We start from the raw sequence: 16019 nt of genomic DNA, 5'->3' as shown, positions 1-16019 counted from the left end.
GGTGGAAACATTTCAGAAGTATTGATGTAAGGGAGCCAGGCATTTAATAGTACGGGGACATTGGTGATTGGATAGCATACGTAGTTTACCATGACTGTTAGTAGTGCAATACTGTAGTAATAGAGGTCTTCCTCACCATGTATTTTCACTCTGTTCGCTTGATGAATACCAGGAGGAGATTGCTACCACGGAGCTGACAAACCCATTTAAATGAGAAGCTACCACAAACACACTAAATAGAGTTTTTTTCCAGAGGTGGTTTTCTGTTTGTTTCTTTTTGTTTCATTTAAATATCTTGAGCTGTCACAGAAAAGGATTTTAATTTAGTAAGTCAATAAAACCTTTATTTTATAGTGAATTGTTCTTCGTGGTTTTTTTTTTGCCTAGGCTAAAAGCTGCCATTCTGTGGTGACTGATAACTCATTTTGCTCCTTTGGTTTCTTGCTGTGCATACTTGAAGAGCATCTTCTAACTTACACACAGCTTGTTTTCCTTTCTGCTTCTGATTGGTTTTGCTGCATGTTTATTTTGTTACCTGTGCCTAAAGGCTGTTTTCTTATGTGGGAACAGCTCATGCGCCTTCTGATTTTTGCCATATGGTAGGCTTTACTTCTCTGTGTGATATCCGCTCGATTACATTCATCAGCACATTCCCTAAAAGGCAACTTTGACAATGCTCTTTGCATACACAGAAATAAGAATTTGCACTTTCCTGTTGGAAGTTACCGAATAGATCTGCTCCCTGGCAGCGTAACTTCTCCCTTTTCGCTTCCTTGGGTGGCTACAGGGCAGCGTGTTTTGGAGGCGTATGCTTTTAGGAACTTCCCCAGGGAGGAACTGGTGTTACCTGTGTGTGAAACGCAGAGCTGTGCAGGTGACGATAGGGAAGATGAAGCTCCTGATGAATTAAGGAGTGGGAATTATGGGAAGGGAGATTTGTTAGGCTATAAACTCCTTAGCTCTTTCCAAAAACAGAACACTATAATCGTCTCTGTGGGTGAAACCATTTCTGTGAAGAAGGCTTATGCAAACCTAAACTTTATTTTATGCCCCATTTTAGCCAATGAGGGTAACTAGTACACTACCGTTGTATTATATTTGATTAAATTCTAAAAATATACATAAAATAAGGATCATCAATACCAACACTTTGTTCCAATACAACTGACTTCACAGACTGAACCTCATCAAGGATATTGCTGAATTGTTTGCAGCAGTGCAAGAAAAGGTTTTGAGTCATCCGTGCAAGTGGAAATAAAGCAAGATCTTGTGTCACATCATTACACACCGTATCTGCACTGGCATGCACCCTGATTACCCATCAGATATACTACAGGAGTTTTCCATAGTTATGTATGCGTTTTCTAAATTATATCTGTTAATAAGCAATTTTTCCCAGTTTGTTATTCTCACGCTTTACCTCCCACTGTGTTTTGGCTGCCTTTCAAAACTGAGCAATACCTGCATCCTTTAAAAACAACAGCAAAGGATATCTCTTGAATTAGGATGGTCCTCCATCTGTTGGTCCTCCTGGCCAAAGCACCGACATGTCTGAGCTCCGTCACTGACCGAGTTTTCCACCACGTAGCAATGAGTCCTGCTGGCGTTATGGGAAAGCCAGACCCCCCAGCTGGTCACCACAACCGGAATGAATCTGTTTCATCTCGCTTACTGGTAACGCACAATAACTAATCCTATTGCAGTGGAAAGCACATCATGAAATATTATCCTTTGTAGATCTTATGGTAGAAGAACAAATCTGCGTCTGGGAGCAGCGGAAGATACATATAACTGGCTTTGCTTTAACCCAGAGGCTATCTAGATTAACTCAAAGTCATGTCCTTCGAAAATACAAATTCTAATCTTCCTTCCCCAGGATTGCCCACACATATTGCTTTGTTGGACTGGTTTGAGATTAATTATCTAGATGTCCATAAAACCACAATGTACGTTGTTACTTCCTCCAAGCCGATCACAAAAATCCACATCCAGTCTCTCTTAGGAAACAATATCACATAATTTCTGGTAAATCACTGTGTGGGCAAAAGCCTGTTTAGGAAACCCTGTTGAAATCTATCTGTTTTTTCCACTCCGAATAGAGAGTTCAGATCTCAAAGCCGACAGCAAAGGAAACTACCAACAAGAGCTACTGCTGCTAATGCTCAGGTGAACTCAATATGTCAAGAGCTTATGGAGATTGGAAAAGCTGCATGGAGATCCCTGTGCTGCTAACACTCCTAGAGTAAGAATACAGGCAAAAGATTCATCTTAATAACCTCATTTCTGGGCCTTTAATTCAAGAGATAATTGTGTACACAAAATGAACGCACAACCAGTGCTCAGAGGAGATAGTACCACTAGCGATAAGGTGCTCCCTAGAATAAGTCAACTGTTTTTTCTTTATGTGATTTTTATGAAACGCGAGAGCGAGAGCTCGGAGTATGGTATGAGCTGGGATGAATCTGCAGTTTGTTGTTGTTGAAATGAGAGCTGTGCCATTTGTTTGGCAGGCTACAGAATTAGCTCATAGGTTGGTGTGTTAAGATAATTGGCTGATTGGCATGGAGTTACCTCAGTTTGCTGGTTAATAAATAGCAGCGGCTGAGAAGGTGTTTTAGTTGTGATACCTTAAGTGGATGGTGGGAGGATGCTGTGAAGCAGGAGCCAGCCACTGCAGGCCCTACAAAATTAAGGTAGCCCTCTTTGTCATCCACAGTTCTTATATAAAGCTTTTAAGCACTTAATTGAGCTGTTTCTTAGTACAGTGGAAGGTTAAAATGCCTGCACAACAGTGTTCCTCAGGTAAAAACAATCCTGTTCATATGCCTCTATGGATTTCTAAGCTGAATTCTCTAGCTGCTTCCTTAGATGTAGTGAAATGATTTAAGGGTATAGTTCAGCTGTGTGTTTCTTTGCTACTCTATTTTAACGGAGTTTATCAACTCTTTGGAACACTTGCTAAATATAATGCTTGTAATAAGAGATATTTATTTTCCAAGAAATACCAAAGAGAAATTGTTAACTATGCTCCCTTTCATACAGGGGTATTGTTGCAAAGAAAATGACATTGAAAGGCACACAAGAACACGTGCCAAGATTCGTGTTGTGTTAAGAAATTGGAACAGATCAGAAGATGGAAATGTATTTTAATTTCATTTTTAAGCCTATGTACAGCAGAACATTACTCTGAGGGTTTCAGTTAAATTAAGAAAAGCTTGGGTGTTTCTGTAGCACGGTAGGAATAGGGGAATGGAGGGGCACGATGCTTTCTTTGGTCTCCTTTCTGTTGTTATCAACTCCTCAAAATGCTGCTTTGACGCATTAGGTCCCTCTGAGTACAACGTACGGATAAATTTTCTGTGAATCGGATAGATATTTCTAAAGAGCAGATGTATTTACCTTTGATAAATGCTTGATTTCAACAAATGCTGACACTCTCAAATAATTTCCTTCAGGGTCTAATACTTAAGCCTCTCTACGGTAGTGTTATTCTCCATTGGCCAATTCCTCAACTCTTTAATTCTTTCAGTTCTAACAAGTCACCCAGATTGTTTGCACCTGCCAAACAAAGGATGGCAAGGGGTTCCTCGCTGTCTTAGGTAACCTTTGAATTTCAGAAAAGCGTTGTCCTGTGGTATTTAACTGATATGTGATAGGTTTGGATAGCTTATTTTCCCATCTTGTTTCATGCTTTAATGATTATACAAAGAAAGTTTCTGGGTAGTCATTGGGCATGATCAGGTTTTGTTCTTGTACTACTTTGCACTATTAAAAACAGCAATAGGACTCATGGGACATTGAAGTAAACTTCCCTAATTACTATAATTTAAATTTACAACATCAATACCCAGAAAACCTATTATAAATAAAAGCTTTTAAGCAGGAGAGAATTAAATCCACTAAATTCCATTAGTGACATCTGATATAGAAACACATTAAGAAGGCTAAACACCACACTGGTTGCTTAGTTATTTAAATCCATTAGTATTAAATACATTCATTTCATCAGCTGCTCGGTTCATGGGATCCAAGCTTGAAATCTGTTCTTTTGAAGTGAATAAGGTGATTTCTTTTAGATGAAAGAGGTAAACAGTGACTTGTATCTCACAGGTTTTGCATATTCTGTGCATACCTTGTCATTATAAAAGAAATAATATGCTATTTTGACTTAACAGCTTTCAAATCCATGAATGTTGAGAAAAATGTATGCAGCAGTGTGAGGTAAGAATTGACATAGTCTAGAATTAGACTCTTTTTACAATACTAACCCTTCAAAGAAAACCCCACCAAAAAGAGGCTGAGAGAGACATTATTCTTGGAGAGCTCAGTCCAAAGCACAGAGAAGCAAATGGAAATCGCTTATTTCCTTTGGGTTTAATCAGGCTTGGATTTTTGTTTGCTTTTAATGAAGCCACACAGTTAAGAGAAAATTAAAGTAAACAGACCTACAGCATTGTGCAGCCTTGCACATCAGAATGCTCACAAACCTTAAAAAGGGAATTTTTTTTTTTTTTATAACAACCAAGAAGAAGATGTGGGAGAAGCAATAAAAGTCTCTCCTAGGAGAAAGAGCTTGATGCACCAGGTGTAGAGAATAATTAGCAAGGATATGGGTGGTCTGTTGGGAGGTCAGCTGCCGAGTGTTCAACACTGGTCAGGGACTGAGAACTCCCCCACGAAAACACCAAAAAAGCAGGCAAGAACGATCGTAGGAGAGATTCAAAGAAATTCTGTCCTGGCAATTACAAAGATAGTTTTCCATGTGTTGATCTGTGCACATGTTTGTGTGTTGATGAGGGCCAGTTACTTTGCATTACAGAATAGTTTGAACTAGAGTGATATGTTTTGCTTTAAAATAGGAAGTGTGTATATGTGCAAGCTGGCGTGTAGGGTTCAACCATTTAAACTGGTTGTTTGAAGACAATACTTATCTGGGAAGGGTGCCATGCAGTTCTACATTTTCTTGGCATGTAATATAACTTCTGCGTGTTCCTTTACCACTTGCTATGAACTGAAGGGACAGATCCTAATTACTAACTTTTGGATTTGGAGTGTGTTTGGGCTTTCTGTATTTAGGTACCATAAGCATATAGTCCCCAGTTCCTTCTCTGTCAGCTAAATTTTCTTAGTCCGTGACAGAATCACCTGGGAATGATGCTGGATGGTGCGTTAAAATGTCCAGTTACTGTCTGTTTTATTCAGTTTTCCTAGGACAGTAGAAAGCTCAACTCAACTTATCACCTGCTTAAGCTTTGCTTTTCTTGTTATGACTAGATCTTTTTCTCTGAATTGCATGTACTTAGCAAGGGAAAAAAGAAAAATCAGTTGATCTGCTGTTAGTTTACATATGTGTTGCTTATGAGCACTGAAATTACTTTTACAGGCCCTCTGCAGACCACACTAGGGATATATTTTAATAATCGATATAAATGTTACATGTTCCAAGATCTCAAAGACCAATGCCTGTAAACCAACTCCTGTACTTGGACAAAAAGAATTAATCCATCATTAACTTGCAATGGCTATTATGTTCTATGTTATTTATAATTAATTGATAAAAGTCTTAGGGCACTATGACTTTATTGCATTTGTTTATGCTGTGGAATTTCTCAATTAGAGAGGCATCCCCTAAGATGATTAAAGTCTGGTGGAGACCAAGAGAGAGAAGTTTGAAAAAAATAATTAAAATGGGAATGGAGAACAGTCATCACTGAGGATAATCAGGAAGGAGAAAAGTAGTGTATGAGTGACTACTGGGAAGTCAGCTGCTGAGTGTTCAAAGCCAGTGATGCTCAGAGAAGGCATCTGAACGATTCTCCTGTAAGATCACCAATAGACACGGTTTTACTCCAAGAAAGGGCAAAAGTCAGCTTCAGTTGTTTTGCCTCTTACCTGGAATGATGCCAACTTGCATGTGGAAAAAATGGAAACTCAAAATCTTTTACTCATTTGTGGCTGGGTGTATCATTCAGTATTTGTACGGCACCTAGGACAACGGCTCTCCAGTGCCAACTTCAGTCTTATCTGAGTTAATTAGTGTTATCACTGCATAAAGAATAACTAGTAGTTGGAGCCAATACCCTGTGTTTCCTGAACCCTTTATGCAGTTCAACTCATGTCAGCTCTTGGCTTTTTCTTGTACTGTGTTTATTGCTCATGTCCATTTAAAGTGGGTCAAGGAATTGAATCACTTTGCTCCACTAGCTGTAGAAATTAGAAGTGGTGAAGAAAGCAGAAATTAAGAGGACAGAACTTTTTAACATTAATTTTGCTTGAACATATTGGAAAATATTGTAATGAGTGCAGTCTATATGGTGCCACCGTGAATGAAGTTCATAAGTGATTTCCACTAAGATAGTTATGTTTTTTCCTTAAATTCTGGACACTTAAAAGCATTTCTTGCCAGCTGTGTTGGTTTTTTTTATGAGTTTTTGAGACTCAGACTGAAAATTATTACACTATCATTAGCAGATTGGGGGGGGGGGTTGGATTTGGAGGTAATTATACTTAATGTTGTGATTATTTCCATTATGTGTACACAGTTGATGCTTTATTTTATATGTGCTTAGCTTGGTTTATAATCTGACAACTGCTGTGTTAACTGTTATACTCCTAACTGCAGTTCAGCTTTCTATTAGTGCATTGATGTCCAATGAATCTAATGCAGGAGGTCCTTCCAAAATCAACTCTTAAAAGTTCCTGACTGTTGCCACACGCTTAAACCACAACTTTCAGCCTTAGATTTTAAAATAAATTGGGCTTTTTATTTCATTTCTGAGGAAAATACTTTCTTTTTTTTTTTTTTTTTAACCCTTCTGTTCAACATTTGCATGAGTTTGACTTTCTAGTTTCAGATGACAATGGAAGTGCTAAAGCACAATGAAAATTGAGCTGTCTGTATCCAGCCATTCTTATCACCCTGGTACGTGACTGCCTTACCAAGTCCTCGGTACATGAGCAAGAAATTCTATTTCTCTCTTTCCTCTTGTGGTAGATCCATATTCACTCATATTTGTTTATGAAGAGGTATTAGACAGTAACATTGAAAATGAAGACAGCAAAAAAATAAGGGAAGAAAAAAGAGTACTCTGAGGTTTTGAATAGACCTGCCAGTATAATAATTGTTTTACAAAAGGAGTCTAAACTGATGGAAAGAAAATCTCTAAAAGTCTCTTCATCATTATAAAACATCTATTTCTAAATATTGCTTTTGAAGAAATGTTTTAGTAACCTTCCTGCAGGTTTCTAGGAGCAGTTCTAAATCTGGTCCTCTTTCCTGCCTTGAGAACACTTAAGTAAAGTTGATCTCTTCTAAAGGAAGAGTCCTTGCATTTTTCTTTGTTCCACCAACTAGGAATAGGCGAAAGATTTCTGAGAAACAGATTTAAAATTAGATGATCCAAAAGATTTAAGGAGGACTTAATTCACTATAAAAACCCTTGTAAACCTCCCTTTTCATTTCCCTAGCACAGAGTCTTTTTATTACTTTAGATGTCCAAAGCTTCCCAACTTGCTTAGATGCTTTTTGACAGTTTTGAGAAGTGTAAAATATATCTCACGATGCATAAAGTGTTCCACTTTTATCGCCTGAGAGGATCTACACGCTCCCATTACATCCAGCTCTGCAGAAAAGAGAACGTGGCTTCTTTGCTAGTTATAATAGCTCAGCAGTCAGTATTTTTTTTCTCTTTCTTGCTCTGTCTCTCTCTCCTCTCCCACACCAGTAACCTAATCATTTGAACAGCAGAATCAAAACCTCATTGATTTAGGAAATTTGGATTCAGTCTTGAATATATTTCCATACCTATCAGTGTGGGGACTTGCTTAGGAACAGGTGAAATATGGGGTCATAATTCAATCAGGGATTTACCAATACAGGGCTAGAACAGCCTAGATGTGTTTACAAAAAAGCCGGACACGAGCAGGTTCATATATAGTCAGCTTATACGTTTCTGCACCTGTTTCTCCCCTCCTCCTCCTTGCTCTGGAGCTGGTCTATGCAAAGTGTTTCTGAGTTTGCCATTTTGGTACCTGACCTTATTTTGAAGTCCTGTGAAATCCAGGCACAGGAGTAGCAATGTAATAATAAAGACATGGATTAAAATAAATAAATAAATAAAATGCTCTGTATCTTGCTTTCCAGACAGGTTTTTCTTTTTTTTTTTTTTTTTTTTTTTTTTTTTGATCAGAAATGGTTGTTGGTTTAATTCCTGAATTGCTGGCAGGTCTACAGTTACTTTGTAAAAGATCTGACAGAGCAGACATAGGACTAAAATATAAGCAGCCTGGGGAAACAGAGCATAGGCAGCAGATCAGGTAAGAAGAATAAACCATATGTTATTGCTACTTCCAGAATCATAACGTCTTTGGGTTGATAAACTATTTCTCCATGTAAAATGACTCGAGAGGAACACTTCCACTCTGCTGTATTTTGAATAGTAGGCTTATTCCTAATTCTCTGGGGGTTTACAATGATTCTGTGAACAACAGGAGGCAAATCTGCAGGCTTTTCCCATTAAATTCATGCTGGTATGTACTTGTCTTTATATTTTATCTTGGATAATGATAGCTTCCCAGGTGCAAAAGCCACTCTTTTGATTTAAAATGTACATGAGAGGTATTTTGACTAGGAAACTATAGGTCTATTGCTCTAAGATGTGTACTCGCAGATATTTTTCTTTGGAGTCTTTAAATATTTTTCAGATATCATACAGATATTGCCAGGGAATGAGAAATACCCATTTTCCAAAGACATACCAATATCACATCATCACAAATATGTCCCTTTCTTCAGGGAAAGGTTTGGAGACCTGGCCTGAAAAAGGCAAGTTCTAGGACATTTGAAACAATGTCTCATGTCGTGCTGTGACATCCCTGCCAGACCCCATGCAATCATCATCGCTACAGGATGAAATGGCAAAGGGAAGAAGAAAGGCTTTGTTCAAGAGCATTGCAAAAAGTCACAGCGGATAACGATGACTGATGCATAGCAGCAGTAGCATAAGGTCATAGGAAGGAAAAAAGAAACAGCAGAAATATAACAGCAGTTATTTCAAGAAGACATTGCCTTCTTTTGGAAAAAAAAAAAATGCTCCTTCTTATCAGTTACCACTGTTAATGAACTGAAGGTGAAAGGAAGGCAAGGCATTTTGTAATATGAGAGCTGCTTAAAGGGTTTTATTTTGTGTTTGGCTCGCTGAGTAGGGTGAGGTAAGAACATAACCTTCTCTTAGTAAAACCAGACGGTATCCTGAGGCAGTCAAGTTTTCCTGCTCCAGGCATTTTGGGGAAGGAGAGGAACTGAGGAACAAGGGAGACAAATGGAAGCAAAGTGAGGGAAAAAGCAGAGCACTCATCCCATTCCAGATGTTCCCAGATCCTAATTTGCCCAGTGGGTAGTGAGTCAAATAACATAGATATTTACTGATCCATTGCTTTTCTGCAGTCTGTCTTTCTAATAATTTACCAGAGGCAGGTTTAAGCGTAGGATCAATCAGGACTTAAACCAGAGACACAACACAAAACAAAAATACTCATTCTGTCCTGTGCAAAATGAATGAATTAACTGACAATCTGGCTGGAAGAAAAAAGGAGTTTTATTAACCTAGTACTTGGACCCAAACTCAAGGAGACCTGTCTGAATTCCTGAATTTTTGGAGAACGTATATATCTTGCTCCTTATCTGCTTTTTCACATGAAGTTCTAGCTGTACCATAACAGATTACTCTAAGTACCCTTGTGGGATTTAGTTTTAGGACTGGAAATAAGCAGTGCATCAAATTCATAGTAGTCCAGTTCAGTCCTGAGATTTTTACAGTCTCTGATGCAAGAAGTGGATTAAATTTGGCTGAAGTGCAGATATGTCTCTAGTTTTGCCGTTCATCTGAACGGAGTTCAGACTTTGACTTCTGTGTCTTCTTCATTGCTCCATGCAAGGAGTTACAGCAAGTACAGTCAACTGGATACAGTTGGATACAGAAGTGCAAGAAGCAATCAAAATTAATAGAAAATGTATAATGCTTTGTTCCGGGAAGAATGAGAAAGCTTACAATGTGAAAGCATTTGGGGAAAAAATTGCCATGAAATTGAAATGAAATTAGAAGTTGCATGGAAGTATAGGCAATTAAGGCGGCATTCTGAAGCGTGTGTATGTGTTTATATATGTGTATATACACACACATAAATACGGGTAGTCAGGTTTCTGAAAGACAGCGAGAATAATCTAGTTATGGTGGAGACAAATATTTCCTGGCACTGTAAACTAATTGTGTTTCTTAGTGCTTTCAGGAGAGTTGCTGGCAGAAGGTCAGTAAAAGAAATATGCTTTTCATGCTAGGGAAAAAGAAATATTGCTAAATTCAAAAGCGCACCAGAAGTCTTTAATCAGATGCTGAGTTTAATCTGCAAAGCGTTAAATGTGCTCAGGTTTTATTTCAGACTCCTGAAGCTGGGTACTAAGTACTTATATCATTGCTAAAAAGTAAAGCAAAACATTTCGGAAGACCTGTAACTTTATGTTAAAGTCTGGGTTTGTTTTCCTTTGGAGAGAAAAGAGAAAAAGGAATGGGTCTGCTTTTTATGTCTCCAAGTGGTCATACATTTGGATGTCCAATTAAAAAAAAAAAAAAAAAAAAATCACCAGAGGAATACAATTTCAAGTCAAGAGTGACTTAATAGAAAGAGTTGCTATTTTACTATTTTATATTGCTTTAAACTCCTTTGGTGCCACACAAACTGACTTTCAGCTGGCACAACAGAGCAGATCCTGATTTTCTCTGCCCCCGTTACCTTCAGTGGGCATACGTTTGGACTAAGAAAGAGCTCAGTGTGAGCAAAAATCTCAAAAACAAGCTCTACAACAGATAGAAATCCTTCAACAAGTCATACCGTAATACTTTCTTTCATCTATATTTATTTTTTTTTACCACTGAAAAATCCCTCATTTCAACACAGGCAATTTAAAGTGGAAGTCAGAATATGAGCAGAGATAAATAGTGCTGAGTGAGTCTCCAAAGGATGTCTTAATGCTAGAAATTCTCTTGCAACTTTGTGCCAAAGTATTACTTTATAATCTGTCATCTGTTTAGCCATAATTACAGCTTCTCTATTTTGTCCCTACATGGGAATTTGTTTCTTTTATAATTTTTAATTTCCCAGGTGCTCTCATTAACGGTTGAAACCATTTGCTTGATTTCCCTTTATTAAATATACTGAAAAGTCAGCTGTCTTAGGAATAAAATACAATTTCCTAATTAGGAATACGTGCTTATTTACTGTGCTGTGTTTCTGCTTTATTCTTATTTCAGTGCCTTCTCTGAAAGTAAACACTTAGGATGGATAAGTAAAGTTGGAAAGAAACAAAACTTATTGCAGGTTTTCCTCCCAATTGTTTTATTTTTTTCTTGTGTAGTGTGTATTTCCTTTTGAATTATTTATAAAACTAGTCCGTAATGAAGTACAGATTTGGAGTGAGAAATTTCAGTCTTGTAGTGAGGGCTCTGCATGATGGCAAAAATGCCCTTTTCTTTGCTTTTCAAGGTCTACTGTTGTCCTTTGTTTTACAACAGTTAATTTCCCTAAGTAACTCTTTTCTCGATCTGGTAAAGGTAGAGCATAGCAGTAACGAAACATCCAGCTGAGCCGAATATTCTCGCACCATATCTTTAATCTTTCTAATAACACTTTTGTGGAGTTTGAATGCTCTTTCTCCTCTATTTTAATATTATTACCAACTATTATTTATTTTCTGGTGTCATCCAAAAAACCCGGCATAGTCTGTCCTACTGTGCTAATGTTGTGTGTGGACAGTTATCAACATGTGGAAATTAGACTACTGAGAATTGAAGTCACTTATGCAGGGTCATTAATGTAGGTCAAAAATTCTTCTTGCTTAATTACACATTCATCACGCAATCCACCAGACGGTGTTGCTTCCGTTGCTAAACTTTTGCTTATTTTGAAGCAATCTTTTTCTCCCTAATAAAACAGTTGCCTTTAAACCCAAACTCAAGGTTTTACAGTGTTTCCTATCATCAGAATTCTGCTTATTCTCACGATCTTCATATACTACAACCCTTTGCTGCTTTGTGACTTCTCTTACGCAGATCCGTGTCCTCTCAGCACTTAAATATATCTGCTTATTTATTCATTCATTGATGCAGTAATGCAAAGGGGCATTTATGGAGACTTGTGATGTGAAAATAGGTGAGAAAAGAGGAGACCAGGTGTCTTGAGGAGAGATTATTTGTTTTCTTTGTTTATCCTTTAACTTTTGCACTGAGCAAGCTTGGAGAGTCATGAATAAAAAGGGAGTAGAATGGCCAAAAACACAGGAGAAAAATCTCTAGCATGTTAGCCCAGGAGCTAATATTTTTTTTTTAATAACAACCCGTAACAGGCCAGTATGTCAGACCTACATTCAATAATCTCCTCTACTTGTTGAAATTTCCAGCACTAACTTCTACATCAGAGAAGACTTTTTTTTGTGTGTTTAAAGTGCCGAGTCTTTCGGTCCAGGAGAAGTCAGTAGGTAGCAGTAAGTTAAAACAAGCATTGCAGCTGCCATGATCTCCCCAGGGATAAAACATGGCGTGGGGGACGTGCTGTATCACTTTCTGCACTGTAATATCTATGTGGAAACTGTAGATTTCCTTGCAGTGGGAGCCTGAAGAAAAAGGCTGAGTCCTTCAGGAGCATTTTCTTTGTGTTGCTCCATCAAGAAAGCGGAATTAATTTTCTGTTTCTCTTTAGAGCTTCCCATCTGGTGTGTGGTTGTGAATAACAGCGATGGGGAGAGCCAGAGAAATGCTTTGCTAGCCAGCTGAGAGGGAAACCTTTGGAGTGCAGATTATTAAGAGAAAGGCTGTGCAGCCGGAGCCTTTTTTGCCATCTCTGCCTCGAGCTTAGACAGCTGGAGCAGGGAGCTCTGATGGATCTACTGGAGGCAGTTTGAGGAAGTTCTTGAGAATTAATTACTCTTTCTTTGGCTTCCCTTGGGTCTGGCTTGCAGCATAGAGTTTTTGCCGGTGACATGTGTGGATAGGCTGGGAATAAATGATACGTCAGCAGAAAGGATTGCTGACACTTCTATACAGTCAGTGGAGACTCTCACCCACTCCGCTACATCATGAGAAGTCTTTCTAAATACATGTACAAATACCAATTCCAGTGAAGACACTCTATCCTTTCCTTTAACTCTCTCCATATTCACCTGATACTCTTTGCAGCTGAAATTTAGTGTAGCTTTCTTTTGGTGAAGCTATTTAAAGCCCTGGATGTGAATGTTTTTCTCCTGTGTGAAACTATTCAGTGGTGGAGCTCAGCGTACTCTGCAAACACTTAAGCTTTTTATTATATTTATTATACCTGTGATTTAGGTAGGGTAGACGATGCATCAAATTTACATATACTTAAATGAAGGTCAAGAAAGGCTGTAAATGATTCAGGTTGGCTGGGAAGGGATCAAAAGCTATTGCAAATCAAACTCAGACAAGTAAGTATTATCTGCTGCAATGCCTGCATTTTAGATACTTGTCTATAGAGTAAACTCTAGAGCTATAACTGAGGTGCCTGAGTCCCTTTTCAGAGCAAAAAAAAAAAGGGGGGGGGGAACTAGAGAATCATTTCAAAAACTGTTATGAGACTCCTGCTGTTTCCCAAGTACTTTTTTGAGGGGTCTAGGATCTGTACCTGCAGGATCTCTACCTCTTTAAAGTTGGATTTGCAGCCTGGAGTCCTTAAATGAGGTTAGGTGTCCATGAGCTTTCTTCTAAAGAGCCGAGCAAAGGAAACTCTTCCCTCTTATTCCTCTTGCCGTGTTTTAAAACAAAATGACCATCTTCTTGCCCTGCCCTTGCCTACTCCCTCCCAAGATTTGGAGCAGAAGATGGGGCTTTGCAGCCACGGAGGCTGGCTGCAGGACTGCAGGTCTCTACAGCCCATTTCTGTTACAGAACACCTTACGCTGCTTTCTGCAGTGTGGCCGGTATTCAGATTTGTCTGAAATCTCCCCGTAAAGCACCACTTGGAGGTAGGTGGCATACGTTCCCTTTCTGTCAGGCAGAGGACGGATCAGGACCTCACAAGGTCAGGGTAACTTAGGCAGGCTTGTCACTGCCTAGTACACCTCGGAGGCAGCAGTCCCGAGTTTCAAAACACGGTGGCCACTGTCACTGGGTCATAGCTAACTCAATTTTGTTCATTTGTTAAGTTCCCTGAAGATGCCTGACATGCTGATCCCCACAGTGGAAGAATGCCTGTATCCTGGTTTTTGTGTGTGTTCCTCTTTTTCCTTTAAGTTTAATCATGAGCTTAGTGTTAACCCTTTTAGCTCTGCTATTACGGAGCTATCTCACACGCTTTCAGAGCCTATGTGGCACCCGCAGAGCTGAATTTCAGTCAAGTGAGCTTGCAGTCATTCACTTGGGCAGCTTGCCTTAGGATAGCTAAATGATTGGCTCTGACGCTTAGGTGCTACTGCTCAGATGTTTCTTTTCATCAGCACCCTAATGCTTCCAGTTAAACCTATAAAATTAACCTCCTGAGTGGCTAGAAGTAGTGCTGAATCATTACTTCCAAAAAAAGAAAACCCTCTATCCCTGATGTGACTGTCTATTTACTATCTTAAGGGGACAATGAAATGATAACAAAGCATATCATTCGCTTGAATTTGTAGGAAGGAAACTAGTGTAATGTGGATCAGTAAGTTTTCCTTATTAAAAATGAAAAATGGCAAAAGTAATGAAAATGGAAATGACTGAACAGATTTTGATATTTATCTGGCTTTGGATCTGGAAATCAGATTCTGAAGTGCAGAAGTAGACCTGTGTGAATCAGTGCAGAGATCATCAAAACCAGAAAGAACTCACAGGAGGTGTTCTTAATAATCCTTGTGAAGCTATACAAGTATTTCTCCAGGTGTAGTTACCAACAGCTTCCCATCCCCCTTATTAATGAGAAGAGTATAATTGGCTTTGTAAATTATGTACTAGAGGATTCATCTGCGTTCTGCCACATTTTGCCAGGTAATAAAGCAGTTGCTGATTTGAGTTTTTAGAGAAGGTATTATTAATAAAAAGTAGTTGAACTAGGAAAGCTAAGCTGCCAAGACTCTCCAAGCTCACATATAATTTTTACGTGTGCGCCTCGGACAAAGTGCGTTCACAAATCCGTAAGGTCTTGCTCTCATATTCAGTCTGTGTTTTGTAAGGTAAAGCTAAAATGAAAATACTGATGAGCGTATTTGGCGGTGTGAGAGAAGAACCTGTTTGAACCTTGTTCTGTTAACGATTCACATCAAGCAGCACTGCGTTGCATGAGCAACCGCATTAAAATAGTATGTAAACTAGGAAAATTGTAAGGATTGTCTAGTTTTGCGTCACTTTTAACAGGAACATCAAGAGTAATTTATTTGTGATGGAGCACGCTGAATGCTTATATTGGAGACAACATTAAAATCTCTGGTATCCTCTTGTTAGTGTAGTCTCATTTTGATGCATTGGATATATGTGCTTGTAACTCTTGCCCTTCAAATATTCATATGTGAAAGTGAAAATAAATGTCTGTTCCTTTTCCTTTTAAGTGCATGATAAGACAGAGCCACTGAGAACTTAGAAAAAATTTGTCAATAGTCACTTATGCTAACGATAGTCTGGAAACATGTTATAAAGAATAGGTACTTATAAGCACTCTCTAAATTGGAAAAGAATGGTGTGTATGGTCCTGAATATACAAAACATTAAGGCATTAGATATTGGTTAAATGCTGGAGTGAAGCTGAGATATCTGATGACTGCAAAACTCTTTACCGCTAGACATATTCCAATGCAATGAACATTATTCTTGAAAAGATAAAACAATACAGTGAGCTACAACATAAAGTAGAAAAAATAGTGCTTCCCCCCCCAAGAGGGTTAGCAAGTGCTGTATTTCTATTTTCTTAGGCTATCCAGTGACCTAATTTAGGGGAATAAAAAAGATGAATGACGTTGGGTCTCAATACTCTTCGTACAAAATCATCCA

General features: G+C 38.5%; 1 protein-coding gene across 2 annotated transcripts in view; it reads left to right on the top strand.

Moving 5' to 3' along the window:
- Positions 1 to 2638: 2638 nt before the first annotated feature.
- The window catches only part of LUZP2 (leucine zipper protein 2), a 327671-nt gene continuing 314290 nt past the window's right edge, over positions 2639 to 16019 (top strand). Inside the window, exon 1 of one of the 2 annotated variants that reach the window (XM_030039445.2) lies at positions 2639 to 2693. The gene's annotated coding sequence lies outside the window, so the exon portion shown is untranslated. Of the gene's footprint in view, positions 2694 to 2782; positions 2803 to 16019 lie in introns of those variants that run through there. The other variant, XM_030039446.2, reaches the window with a different exon arrangement.

Source organism: Aquila chrysaetos, chromosome 16 (genome assembly GCF_900496995.4).
Source record: "Aquila chrysaetos chrysaetos chromosome 16, bAquChr1.4, whole genome shotgun sequence".
Classification (NCBI taxonomy): Eukaryota; Metazoa; Chordata; class Aves; order Accipitriformes; family Accipitridae; genus Aquila; species Aquila chrysaetos.
This window is presented reverse-complemented; position numbering and strand designations above follow the sequence as displayed.